Source organism: Mastacembelus armatus, chromosome 14, assembly GCF_900324485.2.
Source record: "Mastacembelus armatus chromosome 14, fMasArm1.2, whole genome shotgun sequence".
Classification (NCBI taxonomy): domain Eukaryota; kingdom Metazoa; phylum Chordata; class Actinopteri; order Synbranchiformes; family Mastacembelidae; genus Mastacembelus; species Mastacembelus armatus.
Window position 1 is genome coordinate 17,930,010 of NC_046646.1, and position 17,264 is coordinate 17,947,273.

Below are 17,264 nucleotides of genomic sequence, written 5' to 3' on the forward strand. Positions count from 1 at the left end.
CAAACCAGTCACCTATCCCTACAGCCTTGCTTGTTTGAAACTCCTGACCAGCTGGAAAAATCACATTAGGGAATGTGGGTATGTAACATTTCTCTTCTTACATTTAGTCACTTTCAGAAAGTACTCCTAAACAAGCAATCAAACCATCGACCAACAATGAATGCTGTAGGAGTACCCCGGCCTGTAAATGTTACGGTTTACAAGCTTTTTTAGAGCTTTTACAAGCTTTTTTTTTAGATTTTGAATCTATTCCATGGAGTCTTGATTTAATTCAGAGTTGTTGGTGGCAGCGTTTTCATTGCACTGTGTTATGAATTCACTTGTTTCCTTAATTCACTGAAATGCAATATGAAATATAAACATGAATAAGGTAAGTAGTTGTTTTGTTTTTTTTTTGTTTTAAACCATGGTGCAGTGTGTTTAGTTAGCCAGTCTTGTTTGTGATGACATGTGAAGTATTGAAAAGTAATTGAACAGTACTTGAATGATATTGAAGTATGACATTTATGAATTCATCTTTCATCTCAAAATCTTTTCAAGGGGCAATTTTCACCAGTTATAAACACGATACCAATTTATGTTGCTCATATTGCCCGATTTAGCGTTTGGGCTCTACAGGATGTCGTTCTAATCTTATGTAGTATGTTGAATTATGTTTTTTTGTTTGTTTTGTTTTGTTTTAAAAACTGAAACACACTCCGATTTGGTATGAGAAGCCAGCTTGGATGTTTACAGATGCTCTGCTAGTGATTCTGCATGAATTGTAATCACAGTGCTCAAAAAGTTTATTCCCTCATTAAACAAAGACAAATAGATATTTATTTAATGCTAATTGTTCCTATTACAGTTATCCAGGTCATGAAGAACTTTGTAACTACATGAGGTAATGTAATACAATGTCTAACAACTTAACTCCCCCATCTACCCACCCCCACCCTTCAAAATCCCCTCTAGAATGTAACCTGCAGTCTGGGACGAAGTGTTTACCACTCTATTCAGTATGTGTCATCATCCTGCAAGGGTGCGATCGACAAACCATTCATTAACAGCCTCATTAGGCAGACTTGTTCCAACTGCCAACAAAGGAGTAAAGAATAGTTCAGTTGTTAACTTCTTCCTCATGAGAAGTGCAAGAAGCAAACAATCCCAGAGAAGAAGTCAAAAGAAATAAAAACTATGAAACACCTGGTCCCACAAAGTTTTTGGACATGCAGTATTACATGATTAAATGTACTAACATTTTTTTTTTTACTGCCATTGAAGTAATGGCTTATTTCTGCATATTAGTACATTTAAACTAAAACTTTTTAATTTGAGCTTTATGTATATTTGCACTTCTGAGTAGTTTTCAGCTGTCTGTTATTTTTAGGTTTAGGTCAATAGTAAGTTCTTAGTGGGATATTATCCTTTTGTTTAGTGCCCACAGGTCATGACAACAAATAGAGGTATGTGAAATGATGGTCAATCAAGTGTCATCTTTAGGTTTAGCTCCCATTTTATTATTATGATGGTCAAGTGCAACACCTTTATCGCTTGACTGTCATTCTCACATTTTGTATTAATCAGTTAATCATTAATATTAAAGAACAAGGAATTGATATGCTTTGGCACTTTGAGCAGGGACATGACCACTTTTTGTACTGTCTGACAAAGCCAGCAGGAGCTCAGGAAAGTTGGTATTGTGGTCACAGTGCTAACTTGAGGCTACTGTTCTCGACCTCTTCTGTTTCTTGGCTGTACCATAAGATCCAGTCCATGAAAGTCATGAACAAAATCAGTAACAAAAGACAGTCTTGGTGGAGTCAGACACATCCTGCATTCATTCAAAACTTGCTTGACCGCTGCTTTAGAGTCCAACATGCTGTAACTCTTGCTGAGTACATAGTTCAAAAGGTGGAAAGCAACAGATATGGCACCTGCATTTGCAATACGTGCCGACCATCGTAGACCATCTGTAATGTAATGCCTTCAGGTCTTTTGTAAAGTAAGCTGGGTTTATGCTGGATGGAAAAAGTTAATGGGAGACCCATTGAAGATTACTAGAGCCTAGCTTTTTTTCTTTAGAGTGAGTTTTGGATTTTTGTTATGTACAGCAACACAAATGGGGCATGTTGTTGATGATCATCTGGAATCCTGCTTTAATGAATCCATCAATGAGCTCATTTTGGTTCTTTAATTATGAACATGGTCACTGTAGGTTATTTTGACCAAATCCCACGTACATTGCTCAAAATGTGTGACAAATTAATCCATGACAGAAAGTAATCTTTAGCAAATGTATGGTTGAGCATGTTTTTGACTGACTTTTGACATCCTTATTAAGAACAAATGCTCTTTGGAGGTGAATGCTCAAGACAGGATAAGGAAATGGCAAAGTAATGCGAAAGACCATTGCCTTGTTGGTTTTGGACTTTTTGCTATTTGCTCACAATCAAAAAACTATAGAACATGTAATTGCTATGTACTGTCTAAAATATCCAAGGTCCAGGAAAAGAGTGAAGACCTTTAAAACCTGAACAGCTAATCTTTTATTAGTGGCAGTCTGTCTAGTAATTGTCATACTTTCTATGGGTACAACTACTCACCCACAGGCAATGTCTCTTTCCTGTCTTTGACCTCTGTTCTTGCTCCCATGTTAAATTCAAGCTTGAGCAAAGACCAACAGCTGTGGTAAAATTAGATACATTTGTGACAGTCCACAAATGTTTTATCATGAATGTTTTGAACAAACAAGGATTGTAATAATTTATTATGAAATCAAATAAGATGGTGCAATATTCAGTCTATACTATAACAGATATGACAACACTAGCATTCTGCTAATTGTTTTAAATTTGTCCTAAAAAGCCTGAGTGGTAACTGCAAGTTTATACAGCAAACACATTACTGTTACCAGTTTGTGTTTGATTAATTTGTCTTGATGGAGTCTGCTGAATATCAGAATATTTACTTCTCTCAGAGAAAAATCCAAGTGTACCAAAATGTCCTCTCTGCTTATTGGTCAGATGTGTCTGCTGCAGGGACACAAAAGTAAATACAGGAAAAGGATCCTGTTTTGTGTACTACTGCATGGTTCTGTGAGATTTGAGAGAGTTTCCCATCGAGGGTAACCTGGATTAGTTGTCACCCTGTTGATTGTTTATTACATTGTTAGCATTTACTACTTCAGGCAAATCATACAGTTTGAAACTGAATCATGGTACTGTTCTGCTACTGTATGTGCAACATACAATGCAATACCAGGACTGTCTATTGATGTCAGTTCCAAAATTGTGTTATATACTATGAATTCTGCATTGGCTTCCATTTGAGTAGTCTGAGAATATGTCATAAGTCATTTGGATGTGTGAGTATATATAAAAAAGGGTTTGAGAAGTGGCTTATATATTATAGACCTGGGTATCTGGCATTGGCCCTGTTTGTCATGTCAGTGAAAAGCTGCTCTCATTAGCCACTCCTGTCAGAACAGTTAAAGGTTGACTGCTTCGTCATTAAGAGAATAAAAGGATACACCACTGACACGTTGAAGAGGACATCCATCTACACTGATCATTGTACCGTAGACAGGAAAAGTTGCATAACTTTTAAAATGATTTTTTTCAACTCAGCTCTTGGGAACAACATCACCTTTGTGTATCCTGCATATTTCATAATAAGTGGTTTTATTGGCATACCTAATATTAAGTATTATTATGTCTTTCTCTTTTTTATGTATGTTGTTTCAGTGCTTGGAAACACAGCTGTGATTACTGTAATAATTCTGGACTATAATCTTAGAAGTCCTAAATATATAGCAGTTTTTAATTTAGCATTTGCAGACCTGTTGAGTAGCTCTGCTTTGGTGCCGAAGGTTCTTGACATCTTTCTGTTTGACCATCCCTACATCCCATATAATGACTGCTTGACATTTATGTTTTTCTGCTTTACCTGCCTTTCAATGCAGGCTCTTAACCTTGTTGCGCTTGCCTATGACAGACTGATAGCTATTATCTTCCCACTGCATTATCAAGTGAAGATCACCCACAGGTTCATGTTTTCTTTGATTTCCTCTTTCTGGCTCTTTATTATAATCTCTCTACTTATTGCAGCAGGTCTTCTCGCAAGACTTTCCTTCTGCAACTCTGTGATTATTAAATTATTTCTGTGACCATGGCCAGATTTACCGGCTGGCCTGCAATGACAATACACCCAGCTATGTCATTAGTGTTTTGTTACCAGTTCTTATTCTTGGGCTTCCACTTATATTTATGTTGTTTACTTTCCTCTGTATTGGCTATGCTTTGACTAAAGTGTCCACAGTTCAAGAAAGAGTGAAGGCTTTGAAAACCTGCACAGCTCTTCTTTCATTAGTGGCAATATATTTCCTCCCAATAATAATCACTTTTGTCTACTTGGGAAATATACATCCGAATGCCAGGATTATAAACCTCTCTCTGACTTCTGTCTTTCCTCCTACATTGAACCCAATCATTTATGTTCTTCAGACAGAGGAAATCAAAAAATCTGTGAAAAGGTTGTTTAAAATCAGAGTGGGTTCCAAAATTGCAATAAAAAAATAATGTGAGTGATATTTTGAGTCTTTTTATTTGGCATAATTTGCATTGATATAAATCAATATTGTTTTTTTAAATATAATGACAACATATATGCATAAATATGAAACTTGTATTCCTCAATGAAATAACACTTGTTATAGAACCACTACTGAAACATTTGTTATATTATAAATGATTGCTACCCACATATTAATTGCTACTTGTGTAACAAAGATGAACACAAAAAGCTACTGACAAGGCTTTAGTGATGATGTACAGTGGGGACAGAAAGTATTCAGACCCCTTTAAATTTTTCACTCTTTGTGTCATTGTAGCCATTTGCCAAAATCAAAAAAGTTCATTTTATTTCTCATTAACGTACACTCAGCACCCCATCTTGACAGAAAAAACCAGAAATGTAGAAATTTTTGCAAATTTATTAAAAAAGAAAAACTGAAATATCACCATACTACCTGCCCCGTGAGTTTTCACATGCCATTGTTGTGACTGTTTACATTCCTCCATCAGCTGCAGCACAGAGTGCATGTGACATCATCCACACAGTTGTCGCTGGTCTCCAAACAAAACACCCCAGTGCCCTTATACTAATTAATGGGGATTTTAACCATGTCAGTATTTCGGGAACTCTGACCAACTTCAAACAGTATGTGGACTGTGCACCACGAGAAAATAAGATTCTTGATCTCCTTTATGCCAATGTGAAGGAGGCATACAGCTCTTCAGCCCTACCCCCACTTGGTGGATCAGACCACAACTTAATATATATATAGTACCGACATACAAGCCTGTAGTAAGACAGCAGTCTGCTACCAAGAGGTATGTGAAAGTTTGGTCAAAGGATGCTGAGGAGGCCCTGCAGGAGTGCTTCAGGGTTACAAACTGGGACCTTTTCATGGACGCTCATGGTGAGGACATTGAAGGCATCTCTCACTGCATCACAGATTACATCCACTTCTGTGAGGACAATATTGTTCCATCCAAAAAAGTTTGTTGTTTCCCCAATAATAAGCCATGGATAAATAAGGACATTAAAGGCCTCCTCAACAAGAAGAAGAGGGCGTTCATGGCAAGAGACAAGGAGGAACTCCGAGCCGCACAGAAGGAACTCAAGAGGAAGCTGAGGGAGGCAAAGCATGCTCTGTAGAGACAGAGTAGAGCACAAGTTGAGACAGAACAATATCAAAGAGGTGTGGAATGTGATGAAAATAATGACTGGCTATAAGAAGTCACACACTGCTGTGGAAGGAGACTCAAAGTTTACTAATGAACTTAACCTGTTCTTTAATAGATTTGACACCACCTCTGCTTCTTACTCTGATCCATTGTCCTCACACGCCATCCCTCCTCCCTACACCACCTTAGCTGATGCCTTGGGGTCTCTTCACATCACCCCACCCAACATCTCTGCCAATGCTGCCTCCCCATTGCCCACTGATACTATCTCCTCTATCAGCAGCCATACAACATTGAAGTATACCTCACCTCCAATAACTCCTCCCCTGCCCCACATCATCTGACTCCTCATCAACACAATACACAGGCCCAGCCTTTGCCACAGAACAGGTGAGGAAGGAACTAGCTAAACTAAAGGCCAACAAAGCAAAAGGACCAGATGAGATCAGTCCCAGAGTACTTAAGGTATGTGCTGGACAGCTTGCAGAGGTTTTCAGAAACTCTTCAACCTCTCTCTGAGGCTCAAAAAGGTGCCTAAGTTATGGAAAACCTCCTGTATTGTCCCATTACCAAAAAGAACCCGTCCCAGTACCCTTAGTGACTGCAGACCAGTAGCGCTTACATCACATGTCATGAAAGTGTTTGAGAGACTGGTCCTGCAACACCTGAGGTCTCGGTTGTCTGAATTTCTGGACCCCTTGCAGTTTGCATATCAGGAACACATCGGAGTGGAAGATGCCATCATCTACTAGAATACTCCCATCTGGAGAGGCAGGGCAACACTGTGAGAGTCATGTTCTTTGACTTTTCAAGTGCTTTCAACACTATTCAGCCCCACCTGCTAAGTGCAAAGATGCAGGATATGGAAGTTCCCGCAGATATGGTGGAGTGGATCAAAGACTACCTCACTGGGCGGCCACAGTTTGTTCGCTTAGATGGCTGCATATCTGATGTGATGAGCAGCACCGGTGCACCTCAAGGAACTGTACTGGCACCATTCCTGTTTACACTCTGCACCTCAGACTTCCGCTACAACTCAGGAACCGGTCACCTCCAAAAGTTCTCTGATGACTCTTCAATCATTGAATGCATCAACAGTAATAACGATGAGGAATACAGACACTTGATACAAAGTTTTGTTGATTGGTGTAACAACAACTGTCTAAAGCTCAATATCAAGAAAACTAGAGAACTGGTGGTGGACTTTAGGAGGAACAGGAAGACCCCAGTCCCTGTCTCCATCCTTGGAGACGATGTAGAGATTGTGGACTCCTACAAATACCTTGGAGTCCACATTAACAACAAACTAGACTGGTCAAACAATACGGATGCACTCTTCAAGAAAGGACAGAGCAGACTGTTCTTCCTCAGGAGACTCTGTTCTTTTGGTGTGCGCAACAAGCTACTGAAGATGTTCTCTCAGTCTGTAGTAGCGAGTGCACTGTTCTTTGCAGTTGTGTGCTGGGGAGGTGGCATTAAGGCTGGTGAGGCCAGCAGACTAAATAAGTTGATCAGGAAGGCAAAATCTGTTGTTGGACTGGAACTGGACAGTCTGGAGGCTGTGGCAGAGAGGAGGATGATGGACAAAATCAACTCCATATTGGACAATCCTGCCCACCCACTTCATGAGGAACTGTGGCGAATGGGAAGTTCATTCAGCCACAGACTAATTCCCCCTAAAGCCAAGACTGAAAGATTCAGGAAGTCTTTTGTGTCTACGACCATAAGACTCTATAATTCCTCAATATAAACAATAACACGCGCACACACACACACACACACACACACCCACGCATGTATACACACACACACACACACACACACACACACACAAACCCCTCCCAAATAAATAGTTCATTATTTTATTACTTTATTAATTACTTTATGAATTACTATTAATCAATATAATTTAAATAATCTCAAATTTAATAACTGCTGTAACAACTGAATTTCCCCTTGGGGATTAATAAAGTACTTCTTCTTCTTCTTCTACTACTACATACATTAAACAGGTTAAAATCAACTCATATTGCAATACATGGATCAATAAACTATCCTATTTCTGCATCATTTAAGCAGCATGTTGAAAACCTTGTAACTATGCTTAGTGATGTTTTTTTTTTCCCATCACAACTTCATTTACTTCCGAAGTCAGGAAAAGGTTGGTTGCTGCCTTCTTACAGAATGAAAAATGACAGCATGTATTTTGTTCTTATTAACTGTCACAGTGTCTTCAATGTCAGTCTTTTGTATCCGAAAATAAAGCAAAAACAAGAAGACATGAAAATGTGTAATAGAGGGGGAGATTTTCTTCAATCTAAATCTCAAATCCTACTAAGTATTCATGTCTCTCAGAAGAGGACAATGGTTTAAATTGAATAGTTTTTAAAAGGCAAAGGCAAAGGCAAATTTATTTGTATAGCACCTTTCATACACTACGCAATTCAAAGTGCTTTACAAGGCATACAATTACATTAAAAGCATTAAAAGCATTGAAAAGAGCATTTAAAAATAAAGACATTTAACATAAAATAAATTTAAATCAAGTAAAGTAAATTAATATAAAACATAAAAGCACATTAAGAAGACAAAGATAACAATTATTCGAAGGCAGCAGTAAACAACAGAGTTTTCAGTCCAGATTTGAATGAGCTGACAGTTTGAGCAGACCTCAGGTGTTCAGGAAGTTTGTTCCACAATTGAGGAGCATAGTGACTAAATGCTGCTTCACTTTGTTTGGTTCTGGTTCTGGGAACACACAATAGACCTGTCCCAGATGACCTGAGGGGTCTGGAAACCTCATAGGGAACCAATATATCTTGGATATATTTTGGTCCACAACCATTTAGTGCTTTATAAACTAGCAATACAATTTTAAAATCTATCCTTTGACTAACGGGAAGCCAGTGTAGTGATCTGAGAACTGGTGTGATATGGTCCAGTCTCTTGGTGTTTGTAAGGACTCTGGCAGCAGCATTCTGGATTAGCTGCAGCTGCCTGATTGACTTTTTGCTAAGACCTGTGAACAAGCCATTACAATAATCTAACCTACTGAAGATAAATGCGTGAACAAGTTTTTCTGCATCTTGTGTAGACAGAAAACCTTTTATTCTAGCAATGTTTTTCAGGTGGTAATAGGAAGATTTAGTGATGGATTTTATGTGGTTGTTAAAATTCAGGTCTGAGTCAATGATTACACCAAGGTTTCTGGCTTGATTTGTAGCTTTCAATGACATGGAGTCAAGGTGAGCAATGACCTTTGACCTTTCATTTTTGGGGCCAAAAACAATCACTTCAGTCTTGTCTGTATTAAGCTGGAGAAAATTCTGGCACATCCATTCTTTGACTTGATTAATACACTCACATAATGAAATTAGAGGACTATAATCATGAGATGATACTGATATATAAAGTTGGGTGTCATCTGCATAGGTATGGTAGTCAATGTTGTAGTATTCCATAATCTGAGCAAGGGGCAGCATGTAGATATTGAATAAGAGAGGACCAAGAATAGACCCCTGAGGAACCCCACATTTCATTTTTGTTCGCTCAGACTCATAGTTACCAAGTGAGACAAAATAGTCTCTATCTTGTAAGTAAGATTTTAGCCAATTTAACACTGAGCCAGTAACTCCCACCCAAGCTTCTAGTCTATGAAGCAGCACATCATGATCAACTGTGTCAAATGCAGCACTGAGATCCAGTAATACTAAAACAGAGGTTTTTGACTCATCATTATTTAAATGTAAATCATTTAAAATTTTAATAAGTGCAGTCTCTGTGCTGTGGTGTGCGCGGAATCCAGACTGAAGTGCATTAAAAAGATTGTTTTGCACCATAAATCTGTGAATTTGTTGAGAAACTACTTTTTCAATTATTTTTCCCAGAAATGGAAGATTTGATATTGGCCTGTAGTTACTTACTGCTGAAGCATCTAGATTAGGCTTTTTAAGAAGAGGTTTTATAACGGCAGTTTTTAAGGCCTGGGGAAACTGCCCTGACTGAAGAGAACTATTGACAATCTGCAATACATCTGGAGCTAAGTTGTTAAAAACATTTTTAAAAAAATTTGTTGGTAAAATATCAAGGCAGCATGATGTAGATTTTAATTGTAGAAGCGTTTCTGCCAGAGCTCTGTGATCAAGGAGATCAAAATGTTCTAGATTCACTGGAGAACAAGGAGGCACAGGTGATATTGTCGTGTTCCTAGGACTGCAGCTAGATATAGTTTGTCTTATCTTTAATATTTTGTCTGTGAAAAAGGCTGCAAAATCATTGCATGACTTTTTGGACAGTAGTTCAGAAGGAAGAGAGGGTGCTGGGTTTGTGAGTCTGTCTACAACAGAAAACAATGCGCGGGCATTATTGCTGTTTCTATTGATAACCTCTGAGAAAAATGATTGCCTTGCATTTTTTAGTTTTTGGTTATAGTTGTGAAGACTCTCTTTGTACAAGTCAAAATGAACCTGGAGTTTGGTTTTTCGCCACCTGCGTTCTGCTTGTCTGCATATTCTTTTCTGAATTTTAACCACTGTGGCTTTTCTCCAAGGTGACTTTGACTTTTTTCTTGCTGACAATACCTTGGTCCTAATTGGGGCAATGGAATCAATAACAGTCATAACTTTGGAACTGAAACTGCTTACAAGATCATCAACAGGGGCTGATGGCATGGTTGGTGATGATGTAAAAGCCTGAATGAATAATGCACAGCTCTTCTCGTTGATGTTCCGCTTTTTGACTACCTCTGTTTCGCCTGTATGCAAAACAGCAGGGGTGGTTGTTTTAAAAAAAACACAGTAATGATCAGAAAGAGCAACATCGGTCACCTCCACCTCAGAAATATTAAGACCTTTAGAGATTATTAGATCCAGTGTGTGTCCCTTGATGTGTGTTGGATCTGTTACATGCTGAGAAAGCCCAAAGTTGTCCAGGATGTTCAAGAGTTCATTTGCACTTGCATCATTGAGATTATCAACATGAATGTTAAAGTCACCCACTAAGACAATACAATCAAAGTCAATGCATACAATAGATAGTAATTTAGCAAACTCGTCAAAAAAATGTGCATTGTACTTTGGGGGTCTATAAATAGTTACAAATATTGCTCGACAGGAGGATTTGGTATGAATAGCAACATATTCAAAGGAGTCAAACTTTCCATATGATATGTTTTTGCATTTGAGGCTATCACTAAATAAAATAGCAACTCCACCTCCTTTCTTATGTATTCTTGTTTCACTCATAAAACTGAAATTTGGAGGGGTTGATTCAATAAGAACTGCAGCATTATTATCTTGTCCTAACCATGTTTCGGTTAAAAACATAAAATCAAGCTTGTGCTTAATAATAAAATCATTGATTAAAAATGATTTGCCTACCAAAGACCTGACATTTAAAAGAGCTAAATTTAGTGTGTTAAAAACATTGTTTTCCCCATGTTCTGGGACATACTGTGGTTGGCAAGGGATACATAAATTTGCAGAATGCGTTGGGTAAATCTTATTTCTCTGTAGATTTACCAAACTTTTTCTGTTACCTATCAAAACTGGGATTGAAACAGCTATTTGCATACTGGGCCCCGGCTTTTCCTGGAGAGAGCCATGACTAACAGTATTGCAGCCTGGACCCAGCACATATCAGTTAGAGCTTACAGTGCTGTTATCAGGCTGTGGAGACAAAGAATGATTTTGATGACGGCGTGGAGGAGGGGTTGGTGGATGCTGCAATTGTGATTGCAGCAGAGCTTGCTGAGGAATTGGTGGGGCATGCCGCTTTGAGGGACTTCTGGGGGTGAAAATGACACTGGGGGAGGAGGTCAGTTTGGGCCCAGTAGTGATGTGCTTCATTAGGTTGGCGAGGTTCTTGGTGATGGGGAATGGGATGCCCCGGAAAGATGGTGAACTAGGTAGGGTTTGCGGGGTTGTGGGAAGTGAATCCTCACAGGCAGTGTCTGCTAGTGGAGGGGGTGTGGCCTCCTCATCTTTGCTCTGACTTCTCTCCATGTTAGAGCATTCGGGGGGGAGTGTTGGCTTTGGATGTTTTGATGTTTCTTCATTTTGTTTAGATTCCCGTATCTTGTCCTTGGCAGATTCCCGTCGTATCTTGTCCTTGGCAGAGGGAAGGTTGTGGCGCAGGAAGAAAAATAGGTTGGAGGTGAAAGCTTTTACTCCTGATTTATTTAGAGACAATCCGTCTCCCTTAAAAAGATGCCTGCGATCCCAGAAATGGTTAAAATTATCAATAAAATGTATTGAGTGGACATCGCATGCAGTTGAAAGCCATGTGTTCAGTGCTAGTAACCTGCTGAATTTCTCAGTTCCTCCTCTGACTGGTGGTAGAGGTCCACTGATAAAAACCTCTGCATTTAGCGACCTTACTGTGTTTAGCAGATTATTAAAGTCCTTTTTGAGGATTTCGGACTGCTGCTTCACAATATCATTTGCCCCTGTGTGTAGTACGAGGTTTTTCACAGTTGGGTTTTCTGCAACAATGCTCAGGATTTTGTCAGTAGTGTCAGAGACCATATCTTTTGGGAAATACAGCACTTTTGTGTTGTTACTGCACACCCGTCTCACATCTTTTATGGCCAAGTCGCCCACAATCAGAGTCTGAGGCCCTGTTAGCTTTCCTCTTAGTTTTCTGTCTTCTGTTGAGTTTTCAGACCTTACCCCTCTCTGTGGATGTGGAGGATTGTCCAAGTGATCAGATGAAGATCCAGGGTCCTGCAGTAGTGGAGCGAATCTATTTTGTAGCTGTACAGTTAGTTTCTTAGGAGTTTTGTTGCTCCTTTTCCCTTTAGCTGTAATCCATGGCTGTGTTTTCCTCTGCACAGGAGTTGAGGAGGATGGTAACGCTGGCCAGCCTGTCGCATCACAGATTTCTGGGCGCTGAGTTCTGCCTGTTGCTTGTCCTGATTTAGTCTTTGGCTTTGCTCCGAGAGCGTTCCAGGGAGGACTGATACCAGTAGTTTTATTTACCCGGACACAACCCTCCTGTTGCTCGGTCTTGTTAGTGCTAGTTATCTGTATACTAGCATGCTCTTGTCTGCTACTATGGTAGAGTGGTAGAGTAGTGTCCTCTTTCCCAGATAGTCCATTTATCTCCACGTACATCTCTAACCTTTGCACTTTAGTTTCCAGCATAGTGATTTTCTGTAGGAGTTTGCTGTGATCATCCTCAGGGAAGGGAGGCATGGTCATCGGAGGTTGATCAAAAATAAAATAAAAAATAAAATCCTCACTAAAATTCCAAATGCGGTAAAAAAGGGGTAAGATAATGTTAAAAAGTATTATAAAATCATTGGGTAAGATTGCATGAAGTAAAAAGGAATAAAAGCAAAGTAAAACTGGCAGAAGCAGGAGCAAGCAGAAGTGCGTCTACACTCTACAGAAGCAGGAAGTAGTATGCCATAAAGAATTATTCTGTATTCCACTGACAATCGTAACAGCTGAGTCAGAGCTGATTGTATTGAACCACATGTTGATGAAAGATACTATGAGGAAGTTTCATATAGAGTATATTAGTATATGATTCCTAATCATGTGATGCAGCTTCCTGCCTTTCTGCTGTCTCTCAATGACAGAAGAAGAGTATAAATGATGAGGCTCTTATAGTACAGCTCATTTTAGGGAACTGCACACTTGATAGTATCTGAGGTGAGTTTGGTTAGAACAGTTTCCATCAGTCAGCTGTGTTATGTCTTATTATAAATTGTATTTGCTCTTTTTACATCTACTCAAAGTGATAATGGTCCCAAAAGTGAAAGCTGCTACCATATCTAATGTCACATTTGTTCATCCTGCAAAATTTTATTTCAGTGGATTTTCCAACATCCCTCATATTACATATTTTTTAATCTTCCTGTGTTTTCCCTATATCATGATTGTTGTTGGGAATGTCTTCTTAATGTCAGTGATTTACCTGGTCAAGTCTCTTAATACTCCTAAATACATGATTGTGTTCAACCTGGCTTTAGCAGATTTGTGTGGGAGCACTGCTCTCATCCCAAAAGTATTTGAAACATTTTTATTTGACAGGAGCGACATTGTCTATGAGGATTGTTTAAGTTATATGTTTTTTGTCTATTTCTTTACAGACGTGCAGACATGGACACTTGTCATTATGGCATATGACAGATTTATAGCAATTTGCTTCCCTTTAAGGTACCATAGTATTGTGACTAAACCAGCTATTGCTGCAATGCTGCTGTTAGTGTGGGTTGTTTTATTGAGTATATCAGCATGTATGGTTGGGCTACTTGATCGTCATTCTTTCTGTGGCTCTTTGGAGATACAAAGCTTTTTCTGTAATCATGGATTTGTGTGGGAGCTGTGCTTGCATCCCAAAACTATTTGAAACATTTTTGTTTGACAGGAGCGACATTGTCTATGAGGATTGTTTAAGTTATGTTTTTTGTCTATTTCTTTACAGACTTGCAGTCATGGATACTTGTTACAGTTTGTTCGCTTAGATGGCTGCATATCTGATGTGGTGATGAGCAGCACCAGTGCACCCCAAAGAACTGTACTGGCACCATTTCTTTTTATACTCTACACCTCAGACTTCTGCTACAACTCAGGAACCTGTCACCTCCAGAAGTTCTCTGATGACTCTTCAATCATTGGATACAGAGCAGACTGTTCTTCCTCAGGAGACTCTGTTCATTTGGCATATGCAACAAGTTACTAAAGATGTTCTATCAGTCTATAGTAGCGAGTGCACTGTTCTTTGCAGTTGTGTGCTGGGGAGGTGGCATGAAGGCTGGTGAGGCCAACAGACTAAACGAGTTGACCAGGAAGGCTAAATCTGTTGTTGGGCTGGAACTGGACAGTCTGGAGGTATTGGCAGAAAGGAGGATGGTGGACAAAATCAACTCCATACTGGACAATGCTGCCCACCCACTTCATGAGGAACTGTGGCGAATGGGAAGTTCAATCGGCCACGGACTATTGACTATATTATTATTATTGACTATAGACTATTGTTGCATTGTTGCAACAGTAAGTACAGTGCACAGCAGAGAGCCAGAAGTAGCAAGATGTGAGATAAATAGGAAATTAAAAATATTTAAAAAGTACCAAGTGGAATAGAACTATGAAGCTACAAAGACTATAAGTATATACAATATGCGCCTATGGGTATGTACAGTATATGGACATCACTGGATATATAAATAAATACCAGGTAAAGTGACTACAGTATATTGCACTGGTTTACATTATACTACACTATTGTACATGATTACAGCAGATGGATGACAAATGTACAGTTAGCAGTGATCATTGTAGAGTCTGACAGCAGCAGGATGGAAGGACCCGCGGAATCTCTCCTTCACACAGCGAGGGTGAATCAGTCTATCACTGAAGCTGCTCTCCAGGGCAGACAGGACGCCCTGTAGGGGGTGAGACTCATGGTCCAGCATAGATGTCAGTTTAGCCAGGACCCGTCTGTCCCCAACCTCCCTCACTGAGTCCAGAGGACAGCCTAGGACAGAGCTGGACTTCTTGAAGACCTTGTCCAGCTTCTTCCTTTCCCTCTCCATGATGCTGCTGCTCCAGCAGACCACACCATACAGGATGGCTGATGCCACCACAGAGTCATAGAAGGTCCTCAGGAGTGCCCCCTTCACCCCAAATCTACGGAAATCTACCACCATCTCCTTGGTCTTCCCCGCATTGATGAGGAGGTGGTTCTGCCATTGCAGACCCCCCTCAGCCTGTGCATGGGGTGCTTTGAAACCTGAGATGGTCTTCAGGCCCCGCCACAAACCACTGATAGCTGGCCTTCCCCTCTCTGATCTGCCTCCTCAGCTCCTTCTGTACAGTCCTCAGCTCCTCCTTGTTCCCTGATCTGAAAGCTCTCTTCGTCTCCTTCAGTAGAGCTTTTATTGTCAGGGGTAATCCATGGCTTGCTGTTTGGAAAACATCGTACAGTCCGGGAGGGTACAGTGTTTTCGAAGCAAAGGTTTATGCAGTCTGTGATGGCGTTGACATCCTCCCCATGTGGGTCATAGAGCTCTGTCCATACAGTGGTGTTAAAGCAGTCCCTCAGAGCCTCCTCGCTCTCAGTAGTCCACCTCTTCACCACACGTGGCACCACAGGCTGCCTGTGCACAACAGGTTTATACACAGGCTCCAAATAGACAGTGTTGTGGTCAGCTCTCCCCAGGGGAGGGAGGGAGGATGAAGAATATGCCTCCTTGGTGTTGGCATAGAACAAGTCCAGTATTTTATTGTCTCTGGTGGGACAGGTGACATACTGGGTGTTGTGGGCAGAGCAGATGTGGGAGACGTGTGGTTGAAGTCTCCAGAGATGAGGAAGAGGGCCTGTGGGTGCTGTGTCTGGAGCCTGCTGGTGATGGAGAGCAGCGTGTCACAGGCTGTGTCTGCGTTAGCAGAGGGAGGCACGTACACTGCTGTCACAATGACGTGCGTAAACTCCCGTGGCAGGTAGTATGGCCGCATGCTAACTGCTAACAGTTCAATGTCTGCTGCACAGTTGATCCCTCACTGTACAGTGTCCTGGTTTGCACCATCTGACATTAACAAACACAGCCAGACCTCCTCCTTTCCTCTTCCCACTGTCCCCCGTCCTGTCCGCGCGCAGCAGATAGAAGTTATCCAAAGAAACGGCTGAGTCAGGGATGTGAGGGGTCAACCACGTCTCACATGCCTGTCTCGGGGGAACACTACAGCGCTCCCCAGTGGGATCAGCAGTTCCCTGGTGTAAACAAAGGGCGCGAGGGGTCCAACACACATCGTGACTGAAATCTTGGATCAAGCAGCGTAATTCTTCAGAAAATACAAGATTTGTGTAGAACTTAGCTATGTAATAAATATATACAAAAACGACAAGATAACCCGAAAAAAAGTTAGAAAGAGTGAAAAGACGTAGGAGCTGTTGCAACCAGCAGCTGGCTGGCAACAGCGCCGGAAGGAGCTGACCTCCAACATCCATCCTAATGCCCGGACCATAAACTCAGCTGTGTCAATCACAATACTATCATTGCTCAGTCCTATTATATACTCAATAAAAACAGAAGAAATAATGAGCTCAATCAAGAGCCTTTGTAAAAACTATCGGCTGATCAACATAACTTTCTCCACCAAGGTGACCTCTATATTCACTGCAAAGCAGAGTGTTAAAATAGCATAATACTGATTTGTAATTTCTTTTATTAATAAGTAACTTTTTAATAGTAAGTATCACAGTTTTAGTTTTACAATGGTGGTTATTATGAGGTATTTTGTCTTCAGTGGTTTCTGGTTAAAGACTATTCATACCTACTACATACATTAAACAGGTTAAATCAACTCAGATTGCAATACATGGATCAATAAACTATCCTGTTTCTGCATCATTTAAGCAGCATGTTGAAAACCTTGTAACTATGCTTAGTGATGTTTTTTTTCCCAACACAGCTTCAATTTCTTCAGAAGTCAGGAAAAGGCTGGTTGCTCCCTTCTTACAGAACGAAAAATGACAGCATGTATTTTGTACTTGTTAACTGTCACAGTGTCTTCAATGTCAGTCTTT

The 17,264-nt window shown here is 40.2% G+C and overlaps 1 pseudogene; it reads left to right on the forward strand.

The window, feature by feature from the left end:
- The first annotated feature begins 3,589 nt into the window (after nucleotides 1-3,589).
- LOC113143132 (olfactory receptor 1-like) lies at nucleotides 3,590-4,559 on the forward strand (annotated as a pseudogene).
- The last annotated feature ends 12,705 nt before the right edge of the window (nucleotides 4,560-17,264 follow it).